Source organism: Phasianus colchicus, chromosome 8 (assembly GCF_987193195.1).
Source record: "Phasianus colchicus chromosome 8, bPhaCol1.hap1.1, whole genome shotgun sequence".
NCBI classification, from domain to species: domain Eukaryota; kingdom Metazoa; phylum Chordata; class Aves; order Galliformes; family Phasianidae; genus Phasianus; species Phasianus colchicus.
The window spans coordinates 25,485,394-25,502,261 of record NC_143443.1 but is presented as its reverse complement, the minus strand read 5'-3'; the positions used below and the strand labels follow the sequence as shown (position 1 = coordinate 25,502,261).

Sequence of the window (16,868 nt, the reverse complement as noted above, 5' to 3'; positions counted from 1 at the left end):
ACACTTTCACCTCTCACATTTGCTGGTAAATCCCAGGCAAGCCCTTGAGTTCCAAGCCAAGAGAGAAGAGAAAAGAAGGAGATGAAAATGCGCAGTTACTGCAGTGATGGGAAAAAAAAAAGAGAAAAGCAATTTCTGCTTTCTCTCACAGCACTATCCAAAACATTTTTCTGAAGACACGGGTGACGGTGACAATTCTTCATGTTACACAAAGACTTGGAAAGGTGTCCCAGCAACAGCTCCATGAAAATTCCTCCAGAAACTCATCTGGAAACCTTGTAAGCAGGTGTATAGAATCCAAGAGAGGGAAGCAAAAGGATATGATGCTTATAAAGTTTAGTTAGAGATTGCTATTTTGTAGCTCAGTAGTTAAGTCTATTTTCTCCATACAGAGGAATGTAGAGCAGATACAACACTAAACATTTTACATAGCAGTTTCTATAATTTGACAGAACTATTGAAGTTGAGTTTCCAGTAGATTCATATCTTGAAAGGGATTTCCTATACTCTTTACACTGCTTGTACTATCTAAAGATGTAAAAATTCAGTGTCTTTAAGATACCCTTCTTCCACCATCATTTCAAAGTTATCTAATGAGTTCAAAGGTAAGCTGGAAAATGTATATTCAGTGATAATAAACATGATTTTCATAGCTGCAAAAGAGCTAACGCTACACACAGACTGTACATCAGGCTTGGAACAGCTGCACTGAAATGGTATTTTTGAAAGCAAATGAAGCCACGTATTAACGCCTGTGGGAAAAAAAAGCAGGCTCTCCAAGATTCAGGCTTACATATGTCCATGCACAGGACACAACACAAAGCGTTGGGAAAGAGCATGGAGAGCACTGGTCCATGGCTGGCAAAAGGTATCATTTGATGATGCCATTTAACTGATATCATGCTTGGACAAAAGCAAATTTCAGTTTGTAGAAGCAAAGCTTGAAACTTTCATCAAATCAGACTTACATACACCCATGCACAGGACACAACACAAAGTAGTATAAGCAGTTGTTTGGTCTTGCAGTGATGGAGATTTCCAGCCTTCCCAGGAAATTGATTTCCATCTTTCCCTTCAGACGAAGATCTCCTAGTTTCTCACCTGACACTATTTTGATAACTTTTAAACCTACACATCCTTGTACACTTAACCATGGTCCCCTCCAAAAAACTCATTGCCTTCTTTAGTGACAAAGGTAAGGACGTGCTTTGCTCTGCCCTACTAACCACTAAACTTCTGTCACCCCAAAAGGACTCCTGTTGAACCAGAATCCAGTCTACACTGTGCTTGTTTACTCATTGAAGTGGTCAATTTTTTTAAAAACTGAAATATTTTGTGCACATATATATATATATATATATATATGCATGTGTTGAATGTATTCACTTTAATTAAAGATTTGTAACTTCTGTTTGAAACTGACACACAAATTGTATAAGCACCCAGAGCTCTCTTGCCTCACTAAATTTTTCAACTTTCAGCTTCTTATTGTACCTTGAGGAACTGAAACGAAACAAAAATTAGAGAAATAAGTTCATGATTCTCTGTGTTTATGCATTTCTGAGTTTGGAGGAAAAACTAAGCCTTTCTCATTATCTGAGTCAGAAATCAGATCTCTGTATACTGGCATAGGCCAGAAATCTGTGTCCTGGGTTCAGATATCACTGCTGGTTCCTGTGACACAAAACGCTGATTTAGTGCATCCAGGCTTTCCAGAACATGGATGGAAAGGCTCAGATTTTCATGTACTTATTTCCAAATTCACGTTTTGATGCAGAAAGTTAATCAGATAGAGGTGAAAGGTTATTTGACACTTTCCTAATCCAATCGATATCACAGGCTTCCTTATCTCTTGAGTAAGTCACTGGTCTGGAAAAATACCTAAGGTGCAAGATTCATGCCACCTGCTCAGCTAAAGTAAAAGGCATCCCAAGCCCTCCAGGTGTTGAACCTGAATATTCAAGGTCTGAAGCAGGTTCCGATTCAACAAATCCCAGATTCCTCAGTTCCAGCAGAACTGAGCCTCTAGAGCCTCACTGGAAAGAAAAAAAATAATCGAACAAGCATTTTCCTGCTTCACTGAATTTCTATCCTATGAAGCATTAACCATTTATAATGTATACAGCCTTCTCCCTGAAGACTACCAGACTCTTTTGAAAGCATTTTATGCAAGACTCAGATGTAACAGGGCTGAGTTCCATGTTTATAAAGCTTGACAACAATTTTACAATAAATTGTCTGAGTATGAGGAGTTTGAGGTGCGCATTTTCCCCTGTTGCATCTATGTTCTTGCAGACTTTTGTTACAGAGCAGGAGAGGTAGGTCACATCCCCAACAATATAGGCTTTCAGATCAGGCAAGTTACATCTTCTGTCTCTTTGACTGAGTATACTATTCTGGATATTATTTCCAAGCTTTAGCAAGCAGAGAAGATAAAAATCAACAAGTAGAGTCAGGACATGAACATCAAATTCTTAAAATAACCCAGGAAATATTAAAAAAGGCACGTCTCCACATTTTTTTCTTCAATGTTATGTGTTTTTTGTCCACTTCATAGTATTGTGCAGTCTGTTTCGGCTTTCCTTTGGTTGATGCCTTTTTACACCAGCACTGCTAAAGCCCATTGCATGAGTGAGCAGAAGCCAACTTTGCCAAGAGAGGTCCAGCATAGCATGGTTATCATAGCATCACTGAAGCTCTGACATACACAGAAGTATGGTCAAAGCAATCTAGCATAACAAATACCTGAGTTACCTAGGGTAACTTGCATTATCCATATTCTTTACTTCTGAAGATAAAAGAATGCTTAACAAGTTACTCTATACCACCTTTTTTCTAAACTCACAGCCACTTCTGTGTAATGGATCTATTCTTGACATCTCTGGGGCCTTAAAGAAAGAGCTGTTTTCTGGTTCATTTATATCCTTTAGAGAAGGTTTCAGGAAGATCTGCAGAAAATAACATCAGAATGAAACTGCGTAAAACCAATCAAACCAAGCAGACTCATCAATTCAGTGAGATAGGCAATGAAACATTTTCCTAGCTCTGGGTCTGCCTCACTGGGGAATTCTGGGCTCTTTCTCTTGCTATTTGCAGGTGAGCAAATGCCACTGAACTAGTCCACATGGATTTTAGATCTATCTATATAATCCAAGGGCATGAGAATTAGTAGTGACAGGGGCTAATTATGGTACTTGAACATGAGAATCTTAATTGAAGTCAATCAATGGCAGTAAGGATGTTAAGAAGAAAGAACTGATTGAAGAGATTTAAAATGGAAAAGAGACTGAATTACCCTTTTAAAGCTTCCTGAGACTCTGAGGCTGGTAGACAGCAGAATGTTTCTGATTTTTTTTTTTTTCCATGTAGGAAAAAACAAAAATTAAATTAAAAAGAAAAAAAGGAGGAAAAAAAGACCACCACAGGTAACTTCTCTGTTTTATGTCACTTTGAGATATTGCCATAAGCACTTTGTAGACATGAAACCAAGGTTGGTTACACATGTTATGACTGGCTCAGAAACTAAAGGAGAAATCAAAAGCCTGAAAGATTTGAAATATCGAGATCAGAGTAATTAAGAATCTTTGGACAGACAGTCATCTGAGCCTTTCTGGATCTCTAATATTCCTGGATTCAGGCACATCTCAGTAAATTGTTTTCTTCAATTCTTGTTTCTTTTTTATCCTTAATAATCCCAGTGGAACTGGTCAAAATATTTCCAGTTTGATCATCTCCTATCAAAATTGAAAAGTGGTCAAAAAAAAAAATAACAGAAATATCTTTCCCACCCCACAACGTTTTAATGGAAAAGTTTTGCAATGAGGTGCAACCTTGTCTTTGGTACTTCTGTGGGCCAGCTACATAGGTAATTTGCATAGGTACTGCTTCTTGGGTTAGTAAATCTTTATATAAGGACTTAAGATGACTTCATGTGGAGAACAACGGCAAAAGGAAAGAGATACTGTTATCTATTGTCACGGAAGGGTCAGAGACCAGAGTAACTCAAGTACAGCAGAATTCTCAACAGTCTTCCATTCTTCCACCCTAGAAACTCATTTGTCATTCAGAATTAGAAGTGAACAAATCAAACTAGTGAAGATTGGCTGGAAACAAGAGATTGGTCTCTCTTCTTCAGACTCTATAATCTCAGTCCATGATTTGCCCTGCTTGTTTTCTTGTTTAATTAATTACTTTCCATTCTTCTTGTCTGTCTCCCTCCAAAACAACACTGCACGTTACTGTGACAGGTGTTTTATTGTCATGTATCCTTCCTGTTTATTGACACATGGCTAGACGGCTATTAGAAAGCAATTAGAGGATTAATTACACCAAAGCCTACTCCTACACACAGCACTGAAGAGCATCTCCTCAGCTGAGGTCAAAAAACAGTAGGAGGAAATCCAAGAGGATTCTTTTTCCACATTATTAAGACCAGCTACATAAAGCCGTATATTCCTTCTATTAGGAGGGACGGTAGTGAGGGCTGATCACTGCTGACCGTCAAACCTAAAGCTTCCCCTCAAGAGAGTATCAAAGAATTTCACCAGCAGAGTCCCCAGGCTGCGTCTCACCCTTCCACTCATTGCTAATGGGTTTGCTGTGCAGACTGTGACAAGGGCAGCCAACCAGGCAGGGTAAGGCTCTTTCCCAGCCTTGCTGCCATGTTCACTTTCTGTTTGCATACTTCAAGTTTACATTTGCTTTAAGAGATTGTCCAAGTCCAGAAGTAAGGCATTCAGGAAGTCTGTAAGTCTATTAAGAAATAATATAAAACAAAACAAAGCACCAGCACAAAAAAAAAAAAAAAAAAAAAAAAAAAAAAAAAACCAAAAAACAACCCATAACCCAAAATCTGGGAAACTGATAAAACTGAACTTTATTCCAAAGTTTTCTCACAATCCATTAAAACTCTGAAAATTACTGAAGTGCAAGAAAAAAGTTACTACCATTAAACTCTCATCAGCCAACATTTCATTTGTTAGAAAAAAATGAGTTATCAGTATTTTAACAGCTAAAATGAGGTTTCACTCTGCACGACCCAAATTTGGCCATGACCTTTTTTCCCATATATATTTGCATAATAATTTCACACAAAAATATTAGTTACCTTCCACTTCTTGGAAATGCAGAGGTCTACAATTAATACTCTCGTTAAAACTTACAAGTTGTTTTGATTAATACTCCCTGTCAAGTTCATTGAGAAATGTACTGTATCTCCCAGGCTAATGAAGACAAGGGAGAGTTATTTAGGTGTTTGTTAACAAAGCTTATTTGCATATAATTAACTGAGAATATCCCTGTATTCACAACACAAACTCTGCCAATCTCTTTTCCTAGAGTGTTTTATGTAAATAGTCTAAATCTATGCCAAACTAACAAAATAAGTTATATTCATCCAAGACTATATTAACTAAAATGGATACAACTTCAAGGCTGTAACTGATAAAAATTAAAGCTCACATTAGAAAACAAGTAGTGTTTCCTTTCAAATGCTATTTGTTCAGGCATAGAGGGTTTATTTCTTTGTAAGCTCTCTTTCTTTTAAGCAATTAGATATCTCTTGGACATGTAAACAAACAGCAAATTTGTCACATGGGATTGTTCTTTTCTCTGACCTACTTATAGAAAAATTTCACAGCTTTTGCACAGATGTCTTTTGTAAAATTACCAGTCACGCACAGTAAAGCTCTGAATATTTAAGCTTGTATAAAATACTTGCTATATGCAGCCTGCAGGGTGAGCAGACAATACACAAGTCTTCATTTAAAATATATTCCAACTCCACAGAAACAAGGGCACTGGACTTTGTTATTCACTTCTGATTTTGTAAACTTTCCAGACTCAGACACTTAGGGACATATTTTTTATAGTATCTTTTAAGTCTCTCAAGATGAACCAAACAAAATCACTCAAAACTGAAAACTAACTCCCCGTGAGATCTAAAAAATTAGTATCTATGAGATTAGTCATGATAGTCTAATACAGTTGAAAGTCATTCATTTGTTGATGAAATACTGGAGAGGGATACAAGAATTCTCATTCCATGACCTGGCTATGCTACATTATCATTTTGTGACCCTGATCTTGTCATTTCTCAAAGGCCAAGAGATAAAAGATGCAAAAAATATAATAATAAACTCCATTGAAATCTCACCTACATCAAATTATATGAAACTGATCTTGATGACAGTATCTAATCTCCTATATGCCTCTTCTACAGTTACTCCAAGTATTAGTTCACTTTCCCATCTCTATAGCCCTTTCTTATGCTTATTTATTCATAATATAATTAGTAAGAGAAAAGATACAACAAGCTTTAGATCAAACAAGTCCAATCCACAGCATGCATACTGAATGCAGCCTGGGACATTTAGTAATGTGGTCCACCCTCCGCTGCCAAGCCACCCCAGCAGCAGCTCCAACCAAGTGGTGGATCTTCCTCACCAAGCAACCCAGCCAAGCCCTGGACATGCACCATCACTCAGCAACAACCAAAATATCGGGGTGCTATTAACATTGTCTCAACTGAAACAATGGCAAAGAGACTGTGGTGCAAACTCCACCTCTTCTGCCAACACCACACAGTCAAGCTGAAACCAGCACTTATTACAAATTTCATATACTTGTGCTGTTTTGTGAGTAAAATGTGGTGATTACCAGTAATAATATTTCAACATACCTGACCCTGCTTTCCCTTCCCCTCAAAAAAAATGTGGATGAAGGAAGTGTGCCCAATGAAAAATGGACAGATGAGACAAATAATATGACACTGCTTAATTTGTAAGGAAAGCAGTTTCCAGTGATTATTCATGTCATCTCCTTTTGGCAGCATATACATTTGTAAACAGCTGTTTTCAAGGATGAAGTACAGGAAGACTAAAATTTCATCAAGATCTCTGAAGAACACCTGGAGATCTCAGTAAGAATTGCAACCACTGCCATAAAACCAGACTGACATGCTAGTTTCACAAAACCCAGTTCAAACATCCCACTGGTTTTATGTTTTTGTTGCTCTCTTTTTTTTGTGTTTTAATAAAAAAAACAGTAGATAACTAGAATAAGTTTTGTTACTTATAGACGTTAAGTATATAATACATTTTATGTGCACTACAAGACAACTTCTTCACCTAGTGTGACCCAGGCAAGCCAAAAGGGTGGGCAACCATCCTCTAGATACAAGGCAATTTGTGCAAGGGACAGGAAGTTTTAGGGCAATTTCTTGAAAATCTTTAGCTGCATCAAGAAAAACTCAAATAACTCAGCAAGGCATTATCTGCTTCAGCTGTTACAGCGATGTGCAGCACGAAGATGTAAAGGAGCTTAGTAAGAAAAAGTTCATGGACACGCTAGCATTTTCCTGTCATGGATTTGTTCTGTTAGATAACATAACTGTTAACTGACAGACCACCTTCTGGGGAAAACAATAACAAACAACAACAACAACAAAAATCCACTGAGAAAATTCAAATATATACCCCTTAAAATCATAAATAACACAAAAAAAGAGTGGATCTCACTTTTTTTTTATCAGAAAAAAAAAAAAAAAAAACAGACAAAAAAATCACACAGGAGGACCTGGAGGGGACCCAAAGAGAGAGATGAGAGCAAAGAGAAGACACTATGCTGAGTTAGAGGTGCTTCCACTCCACTGTGCTCATTTCATCTCTTCATTTCAGAGAGGCTGTTTTGTTTCCATAGTTTACATGTGAAAGGCTCAACAGAGTTCTTTGCTCCTCCTGACAGCCTGCTGGTGCATGACTGAGCAGTGACCTATTTGCAGAGTGAGACCAGGAAGCCGCAAACAAACAGTAGTTGGAGAAGCTGTCAGGATACTCAATTACTCAGCGCAGATAAGAGGAAAAGGCAAACTGTCCAACAAATAGCCTGATTCAAAGTTCAAATTCAGAGATCTCGCACCAAATTAGAGCTTTTGAACTTATTAAACAAATAATAACTAACAGCAGCATTAGTTTGGACTTCGGGATGCCACAAGGAAGCTATAAGCATCCTAAGCTAGGAGGCTTGCTCTATGCTGTAATTTATAATTGCTTTACTTTAAGTACATTACAGCTGAAATACTGCTGGTCAGGATCACTCTAAGCTAGTGGATGAGAATGCATTTTGGTTCTTGCTACTACCAAGTTGATTAGAAAAGCTGGTGGTAATAAAAGAGACTGAGCAATACAAGAAGTAGGCTTCAAAAATAAGCACAATTAGCAGCCAGAATATTGATTATTCAGTGGTTCTAAACATGATTCTGCTGAAAAGAAACTTGAAAGATAAATTAGGGGCTGGTATTAAAAGATAATTCACCATTCTCTTCTGACCTAAATCATTATTTTCACTCCTACTACTTTTTGTACAAATTTCTCACCTCATAAATAATGTTCAAAGCAAAAAATAAGAAAATAAGAGAAAAAAAGAGAGAAATGACAGCAAGGAAAGTATTTCTCTCACTGGTGCTAGATAGTTCGTGTCACACACAGATGAATGGACGTGCATAAATTGTATGCCAACACCCATCTTGCTGCTTGTCTATTAATAGCAGGATAGTCACTCTTTTCACAACCACTACTCTCTTGACAGAGTCTACAAAACATAATAAATATGAATAAAGTCACTTGCAGAAATTTACTGCTGGAGGTGAGTGAATATTCCTAGAGAAAAAAAGTGCCCGACGCAGTAATGTATAGAGCAAGTGAGACTGATCCCAGATCTGCTGTCACTGAGATGTGTCAGGCTTACAGAGATAAAACCGCGATGAGGGTCCATGCCCTAGAATTGTTCCACACATGCAGTTAGTTTTTAAAGGAACCTCTTATGGAAAAACTAGCGCCTCTTCGGAAAGGTGCAGCAGTTCACTCAATACTCTGAGGACGGAGCTGTGGAAGGAGGCTAGATTTGAAAGAATCAGCCCCCCAAAATCTCACAACCTCCTCCTTCATTAACAAGAAACACGTAGATGCTGTGTTTACTGGTGTGGGTAGGGACTTCACACTAAATCTAATTAAATCGATGAACAAAAGGACTCTGGAATTTGCAGAGCCATGAATGGAGCCTCCCTTTCTTTCAGGCCTTACAGTCTGCATAATTGTGTTTTCCTGAGGCTTTCAGAGCATTTCTCTTTGGAAACAGTGAAAGAGTGAAATAAGAACTTTTCTTCCCCCGGCAAGGTGAGGAAGTTAGATAATGCACCTCATTAATTACAGCGAAATCATCACCACTGCACATGAAGCCAAAGAAGAGGCCTGACCAACGTTTTTTCTTATAATATTATTGTTCAGCCGTGATGGCAGGAAAATAAGTAATAAATCAGAATCAGAGTGCACTTGATGGTTTTATTTTGCAACTTATCTTGCTACTGTGACAAGCTGACACTAATTAGCACTCGATGCACAGGGGATGGATTGCCACAGCCAATGGATCTCATTAACCACTGTGAAATATTCATGCCAAGAACAAGTATAACAAAGAACAGAGACCCCAGCAAATCACCTGTCAGCAGCTGTAAGCATCACCACGGAGCCATGGGTACACAGATCAAAGGGCAGAGAGGGAGTTTGCATAGCCAGCTGTGTGGATTTTCATTGATTTATTAATTTATTTTCGCATGAACTCAGAGAAGGTGCCAACAGGAAAACTCAGCCTCCAGTTTCTCTCCATGGTTTGAGTTGAGCCACTCCATAGTGAGAGGGAAATGGGGGAACTGAGGGCACATCAAAGCCCATGGCATTGCTCTTCCCTGGAGCCATATCAGCAGATGTGCCATTCTTGGGGTGACCCACTTTGCAGGCTCATTGGAGGCTGGGGATGAAAAGACAAATTTTGGACTTCCTCTTTTGTCCAGCTGCCTTTTCACATTAAGCTCTTAAGAAATTGATTCTCTGAGACCCATCAAGCATGGTTAAAACTGCCCAGCAGCTTCATTAATAGAAAATGAAGGCCAGGAGGCAAGAACTGTCCAGAGAGACATCAAAATAACCATACCCACGAGCGCTGAGTGAATACACGAGCCTGCTTCTGTAGGCAATATGGCTATCAGCCTGTTTCAGCCGATGACCCCTCTCAGCCCCCTTCTCCCCACCTGCCTGCATCCCACAAGCCCTGTCATAATGGTCCTGTTCACACTGGCAAGAGCAGAGGTTTCTACCACAAGGCCAATTCTCTTAAAGTCACGTGGATTCCTACAGCAATGTGGATTCCTACAGCAACGAGTACTCCTTTGGTCCAGACCTTTTTTATTTTTTCTGAGACCCAGCTGCAATGAAGTTGTCTGTGCTTTATGTAAAACTACATACAGAAGCAGAGCTGACAACACAGGCCCTCAGGTGATCTCACATGAATAGCGCTGTTGTGATTGACCCTCATGTCTGAATTAACAAGGAACCCATGGCAACAGGCTTTCTTCACATCAAATTTTACTGCTTGAATGCAGGCACAACAAACAGCTATCCCACAGCCACTTAAAGGACAATTTGTTCCCCTGCTAACTGCAATGGGTGATTATGTATCTCCATCATATTATTTCAATGGAAGCATCAAGGCCTATTGCCATGGAGACACTCAAGGTCAGGCTGAACAGAGCTCTGAGCACCAGATCAATTTGTAGATGTCCCTGTTCATTGCAGGGGATTTGGATTAAGTGGCCTTTAAGGGTCCCTTCCAACTCCAAAATTCTATGGTAACAAACCTACTCTAAGCTCCTTGCAATGGCAGGAGCATCCCACTCCTGGCTGTTCAGTTAGCAGAATACTCAGCACATATTAACCTTAATATCTGTTTTTGTTTTTTTTAAATAGGGTACCTTCCAAACTGAAAATAAGAATATTTTTCTTAAAAAGGATTGTTTCATGTAAAAAGACTGTGTTGATTTTTAATGAATTTTTTTAAAAATTTCTGATTTTAAAAAGTAATAAGCAGAATTGGGCATTCAAATAGCCTCAAATGTGTATGCTTTCAGATTTCACTTTCCCACAAGCTGGAAGTGAAAAAACAACACATAGATTGCAGTAAAGCAGTAAGAAAATGCCATCAGTACTTTTTCATTTTTTGCTCGTGAAATGAAAGCCAGGCATGTTAATCCATATTTCTTTTTAGAGATACTTCTGGTTATTTTAAGCAAGAAGCAAGAAAACATCTTATTTTCAGGGATGTTCATGGCACAGCAGCCAATCAAGTGCCTTCTACCCACAACCTTCCAGGCTCTGCTGAATACTTCATCAAACAGAAGTCAGATTCTGGTGTACAGAACTGTATTATCTCGGACCATGCTGTTCCTGGTCAGGCCTGCACGCATAACTTATTTATTTATGGCATTTTTAATAGATGGAGCATCAATATTTGATAATGTCCTATGAATGATTAAAAAATCAAGAAAATCAAAAACATGAAATACAAACATCTACTTTTAAGTGACGCTGGGGTTGTGATATCCATAAATAAATCATGTGGTGTCCAGTTCTGTCTTTCTGAGATTGAGTTAAACAAACAGGCACTTCAGTGTATTTACAACATGTTTACAGCTGTGGCTGCAGGAGCACAATCTGACCAAGGGATTTCAAAGTGGAAGCTAATGAAGTTTTCCCAGAACTAACTGTGAATTTTTAGCTCCTTATATATATATATATATATATATATATATATATATATATATATATATATATATATATATATATATATATTTAAATAATAGATTTCTAACTCCTACTGTCAGAAAAGCAAATTTAAGTTGGATAGATGTAGGTCTACTTTTTTATTTTTGGCTTCTTTTTGATAAACAACAAAGGCCTTAGCTTACCCCAAAGAAGTTTCCTCTCAAAATAGAATAAAACAGCTTCATAAGCACACGTAGAACATTACCTACTGTGACTGAAGACTTCTTTAGGGTTTAGTCTCTCATACTTTAATTGACAGTATTCATTAGATTTATTGTTGCTGTTTACTTGTTTATTACACAAGTTTATTGTTAGCCACTTTGGCTAGTGGTGAACTAAGACGACAACCCACAGCAGTTAAGTGCTTTATCTGTATATAACAATGGTCCAGCATAACAAAATAATATTTCCTAGAATAACAATTCTAAAATTGTGATATCACAGACGTGGACTGACTCCCAGAAAAGTTAAGTAATTAAGTGAGTCTGGCAGGGCAATGACTGAACACAATTCCAGAGTATACTCTGTCTCTAACAATAAAAAGATTCCTTCATTCCAGCAGAGTTTGAAGAGAATGAGTCTCTATATAAATATATACTAAAAAACACTAACAACTATTTTCTTAATGAATAACTGGGCATCAAGGAGGTGAAAGAATGAAAATACAAAGACAGTAGCCTGAGAACTAAGCTTTATGGTAGAGATTTTATGTCAAAACCCACCAAACTCCTAGGGATAGCTTAAGACAATCTGCAGTTGCCCCTAAAGGAAGATAGCATGAGCTAAAATTCTGATTTTTTTTTTCTGATCTGGTTTGAATCTGCATCACTGTATTAGCAAATTGAGTATGTATTCTCTAAGTCTAAAATTAACTTCTTCAAAATATCTTTGTGTGCATTTGTCTATGTTCATGGCTTAAGAAACCAAACAGTACAGATCAGTACAAACACACGCATGACAGTGAAATTACCAAGTGGATTCTACTATACATGTTTGTCAGCACTAAGCAGATGTCATGTTCTGCTTGATTTTTATTTTTTTTTTTTTTGCCCTTTATTGGTGCTTTCTGAGCATCTTTCTGGGTAGCTTAGACTTCTGAGGATCCCATAAGGATCTCCAGATCTACTCCTCTGAACTACTTGTTACTGCAGCAGATTCACCTGATTCTCTCATGTCTGTGTGTACATGCTGGCAAAACATAGCAGATTTGATGGATTCACTAGAATGATAATTTTACTTATATCTCAAATACAATTCTTGTGGATGGACATAGGCCAGTAGCTTGTGCTTGCAGCCTGGAAGGGCCAGTGGTCTCCTGGGCTGCAACAAAAGAGGGTGGCAGCAGGGCAAGGGAGGGGATCATCCCCCTTTGCTTTCTATCACTATCATCGTGCTATCTAGCACTATCATTGTGCTGTGTCCAGACATGGGATCCCCAGCACAAGAAGGTTGGTGTGGGTACAGAGGAGGGCCATGAATGTGCTTGGAGGGTTGCAGAACCTTTCCTACAAAAAAAAAAAAAAAACCAAAAACCCAAACTAAAAAGACTTATGTTGCTCAATCCAGAAAAATCTCAGGGGAGACCTCTTCATGAACATCCAGGACTTAAAAGTTGCTTGTAAGTAGGAGGTAGACTGACTTTTTATACAGTCTAATAGCAATAGGACAGGGGGAAAAAGATTTTAAAAAAATTTTAAACTAAAAGAGAAGGGATTTCTATTACAAGTTAGGGAGAAGTTTTTTACTCAGATGGCAGTGAGGCGCTGGCATTGCTGCCCAGAGAGCTGTGGGTGCCCCATCCCTGGAAGCATTCAAAGCCAGGATGGGGCTCTGAACAGCTTGATTTAGTGTTAGACAACCCAGGCAACAGAAGTAAGGTTGGAACTAGATTATCTTTAACATGCTTTCCAATACAAACCATTCTATGATTAAGATGAGAAAGCTGATACATGAATAGATTAACCAGGAGAGAGTTGAGGACTTGACTCCCAAATTGGTACCCCAAAAATATGCAAGCATTGGTATGAACACAAAGCGCAAGCAATGTTTGCTTTCATAACTAAAGTATGATTTCTTAAGTGAAGGAACACTGAGCTTGCTTATTTTTGCTCTTATTTATTCTATCCACAAACTGCACGTTCTTGTGAGGAAGTCAGCTACAGTATCATTATTACTATGTGAAGTATCACCTACAAGCCTCAGCAAAAGGCTCACACAAGAGATCCTGCATGCGTCTTTATGTAAAGATGTCCCCTGACACACAGACTTTATTTAGGACAGTAAGTCACTGAGGAATCCTTCTGGCAACATAACCACAGAGAGAGAGATTAACCAGAACCCACCTGAAAAAGAGTTACTTCAAAAAGCCACAGTTTTAATTAAAAGCTGGTATACTTCACAGTTTTGCACAACGCTCTCCTATCTGGTTCCTCTCTGTGGTCATTACAAATTACAGCTACTCCTTCCCTCCAATTTAATTAAATGTTAACTGACATAATCAACTCCTCTTATATTGTTGTGGGTTTTTTTTGTTTTTTTTTGTTTTGTTTTGTTTTTTAACAGTGAGAACTCAAATGTTATTTACTATTTGCCAGATTCACTGGTGGTTAAATACAATAGTGCCAATTAGACGTCTCAGGGTTAACCTGATTAATTAATTTGCCCCCTTTAGAAAATTGCCTTCCATTTTGACAGAAGATCAAAACACAGCAGAAAGGGTCTCTGCTCAGCAGGGGCAAGTGCATTGTTGATGTGTCAAATGGAGCTGGTTGTGCTTTCATCTAAAGAGAAGTGGCTGCGTGAATAGCCTGTTCTGGGGACGTAGGGTCTGCAACACTACTTTCCATTTTGCTAAATTGCTGTGGACTACATGGCTTCACTCCAAGATCTGACAGAGAGCTACAGGTCTGCAGCAGACTTCCCTTGGCTGTGCAATTGTTCAGCCCCTTTATTTCCCAGGGCACAGTGAGAAGAGGGAATTATCCTCAGAGCCATGACTTCAGTAGATTTTAGATCAAGCTCCTGCTTTTCGGTTAAACTTGATGTCTCTACTGAAAAACCTTTAACTTTTTGAGAGTAGCATCTTCTATTAACCAACACAGGCAGACCAGTCTTCACAAAACAAGTTAGGTATTATAACTTTATTGAAGTCAGCAAATGAGATACACCCTGAGATGAGGGCAGAAAAACAGACAGAGCAGATCTCCTGAATCACAGCAAGGGCCCACACAGACTGCTCTCTTGTCTCTGACAACAGCCACGAACAGACTTCTAAAAAACAGCAAAGGAGCAAGGAAAGTGTACAGGGTCCACTCCCAAAACAATAGCAAGTCTCCAGTTATTAGAAAACTGGAATCTTATTGAGCCAGCTATAGCTTCCACATATTTAATAACAATCAATAGATTTATTTTTCATGAACATGCCCAGCACAGCATGAACCTGTGCAGTCCTTAGTTTCCCAAAGAGTCCTTCAACAAGGACTGAGATGAGCTTCTGAAGGATGCTGGACAGACAGACAGACTTGGCTGACTTCAGTGGTTTGACTGTTTGTTTTGCTAGATTGTACAACTGAGACTTCGACATTCCAAATCCAAACACTACCTCATTTTGGTACAGCTGAAGTCCAATCATACTTCAGGAAGCTGGATTAAGATTTCAGCAGAACCAGGAGAGAGACTGAAGATACCCTAGAAAGCCATATAAATAATCTAAACTGTGAAACCCTTCTTAAAGATCATTTTCACTTTCCCCGATGAAGCTTAGCCATCAGGGACTATGACAAGTGTGGTTGTGGCTCAAGAAGGTATCCAGCCTCTCCAGAGTCACAGGAACTGTTCCATCCATTCCAGGCTCTGGTTTTTCACTTAAAGTATACTGGCACACCAACCCTGTATTCTACCTCAAGCAGCATATACTGTGAACTGCCTCATTTAACTTCCATGAGGAGAGTCATTCAGGCCATCCAGCTAGACTAAGAAGCAATTTATGAACCTCCCAGGGCTTGGCTCAGTGAAACCGCTCCCAGGCTCATGTTTATGATGCCCATGAAATAGGAAGACTGAATGAGATACTTTCCCAAAGCAAACTTCTGTCTTTAATTTCATCCTCTTCTTTCTAAAGCTCCTCTGCTCTTGTTGCCTGGCATCCCTCCAAACACTCATTCCTGTGCCTGTTCGTCACACACCAGTGAGCTTAATGGTGTTCTTAAAGAGGTTAATTAAATACTGATTCTAAGGTTTGCAGTATACAGCTACTCGTCCAAAAGAAAGCTAATTTATGTGCTTATATCCTTAAAAATACCCATTGTTTTTTTTATTCCCTCTCCTTTGCTTCCAGATTTGTACCTTTGTGGATTCATGTGAATTACTCTCCAGGGCCAGGAATACCATTTTTAGTTGACTTGATTGATCTATATGAGAGCTCAGAACACCATCACGGTAAAGCTATATTTCTTGTAGTAAGTTAATAGGAAAATTGAAATAACTAATAATAAGAGAGAAGAGGCTTTCATTTTTTTTGAAACAGCTCTTCATCTACATGCTAGACCCTGGACTGAATTACTCTTCCTGCATAGCTAGTAAATCCAGCTTGATAGCATTTACCGAGATTGTGTTTTGTAACTGAAAGTAGGATTTAGCTGGGGAAGCTAAATATACAACCGTATATTTACATATCTCCTCCCGCCCCTGATGCTCTGCAGTTACAGCTCCTACATCTCTCTGAAAGCGCAGAAGGCTGTATAGATGTTCATTATGGTTATTACCCACTTCACATCTTTATTCCATATGCATTTTACAGTGCACAGTCTCTCATTCAGCAAGTTACATAAGCATACGCTTAACATTAGGCCTGTTAAGTGCTTTTCTAAATAGAAATAACCATTAAATCCAGTTGACACTTTTACCTAAAATGCATGCCTTAGTATAGACAGAGGTAAGGCCTTCCCTATTCAGCAGCTTTAGTACTTTAAGGTTGGAAATATATTTGATACTGGTCTTTCTGGGCACATAGTAGATTCAGTCAAAAATGTTTATTAAAACGAAATGCCTTCTTCACTCAGACATATGGGAAGGTAGCTCAAAATTCTGGAACAGACACTTCAATTTTTGCAGATGTTTACCTTAATTCCCACTTGAAGGAGCTGAGGTTTGCTCTGGGATAAATGGAGGATTATTTGGTTCATAGCAGAAATAAATGATTGCTACTTTGAAAGG

General features: G+C 38.6%; 1 long non-coding RNA gene across 3 annotated transcripts in view; it reads right to left on the bottom strand.

Moving 5' to 3' along the window:
• The window catches only part of LOC149917083 (uncharacterized), a 126,430-nt gene that overhangs the window by 90,491 nt on the left and 19,071 nt on the right, over window positions 1-16,868 (bottom strand). The window contains exon 3 of one of the 3 annotated variants that reach the window (XR_016468570.1): window positions 9,649-9,804. The exons of the other annotated variants lie outside the window; for them this stretch is intronic. This is a non-coding gene — a long non-coding RNA (uncharacterized LOC149917083). Of the gene's footprint in view, window positions 1-9,648; window positions 9,805-16,868 lie in introns of those variants that run through there. 3 annotated transcript variants of the gene reach the window in all.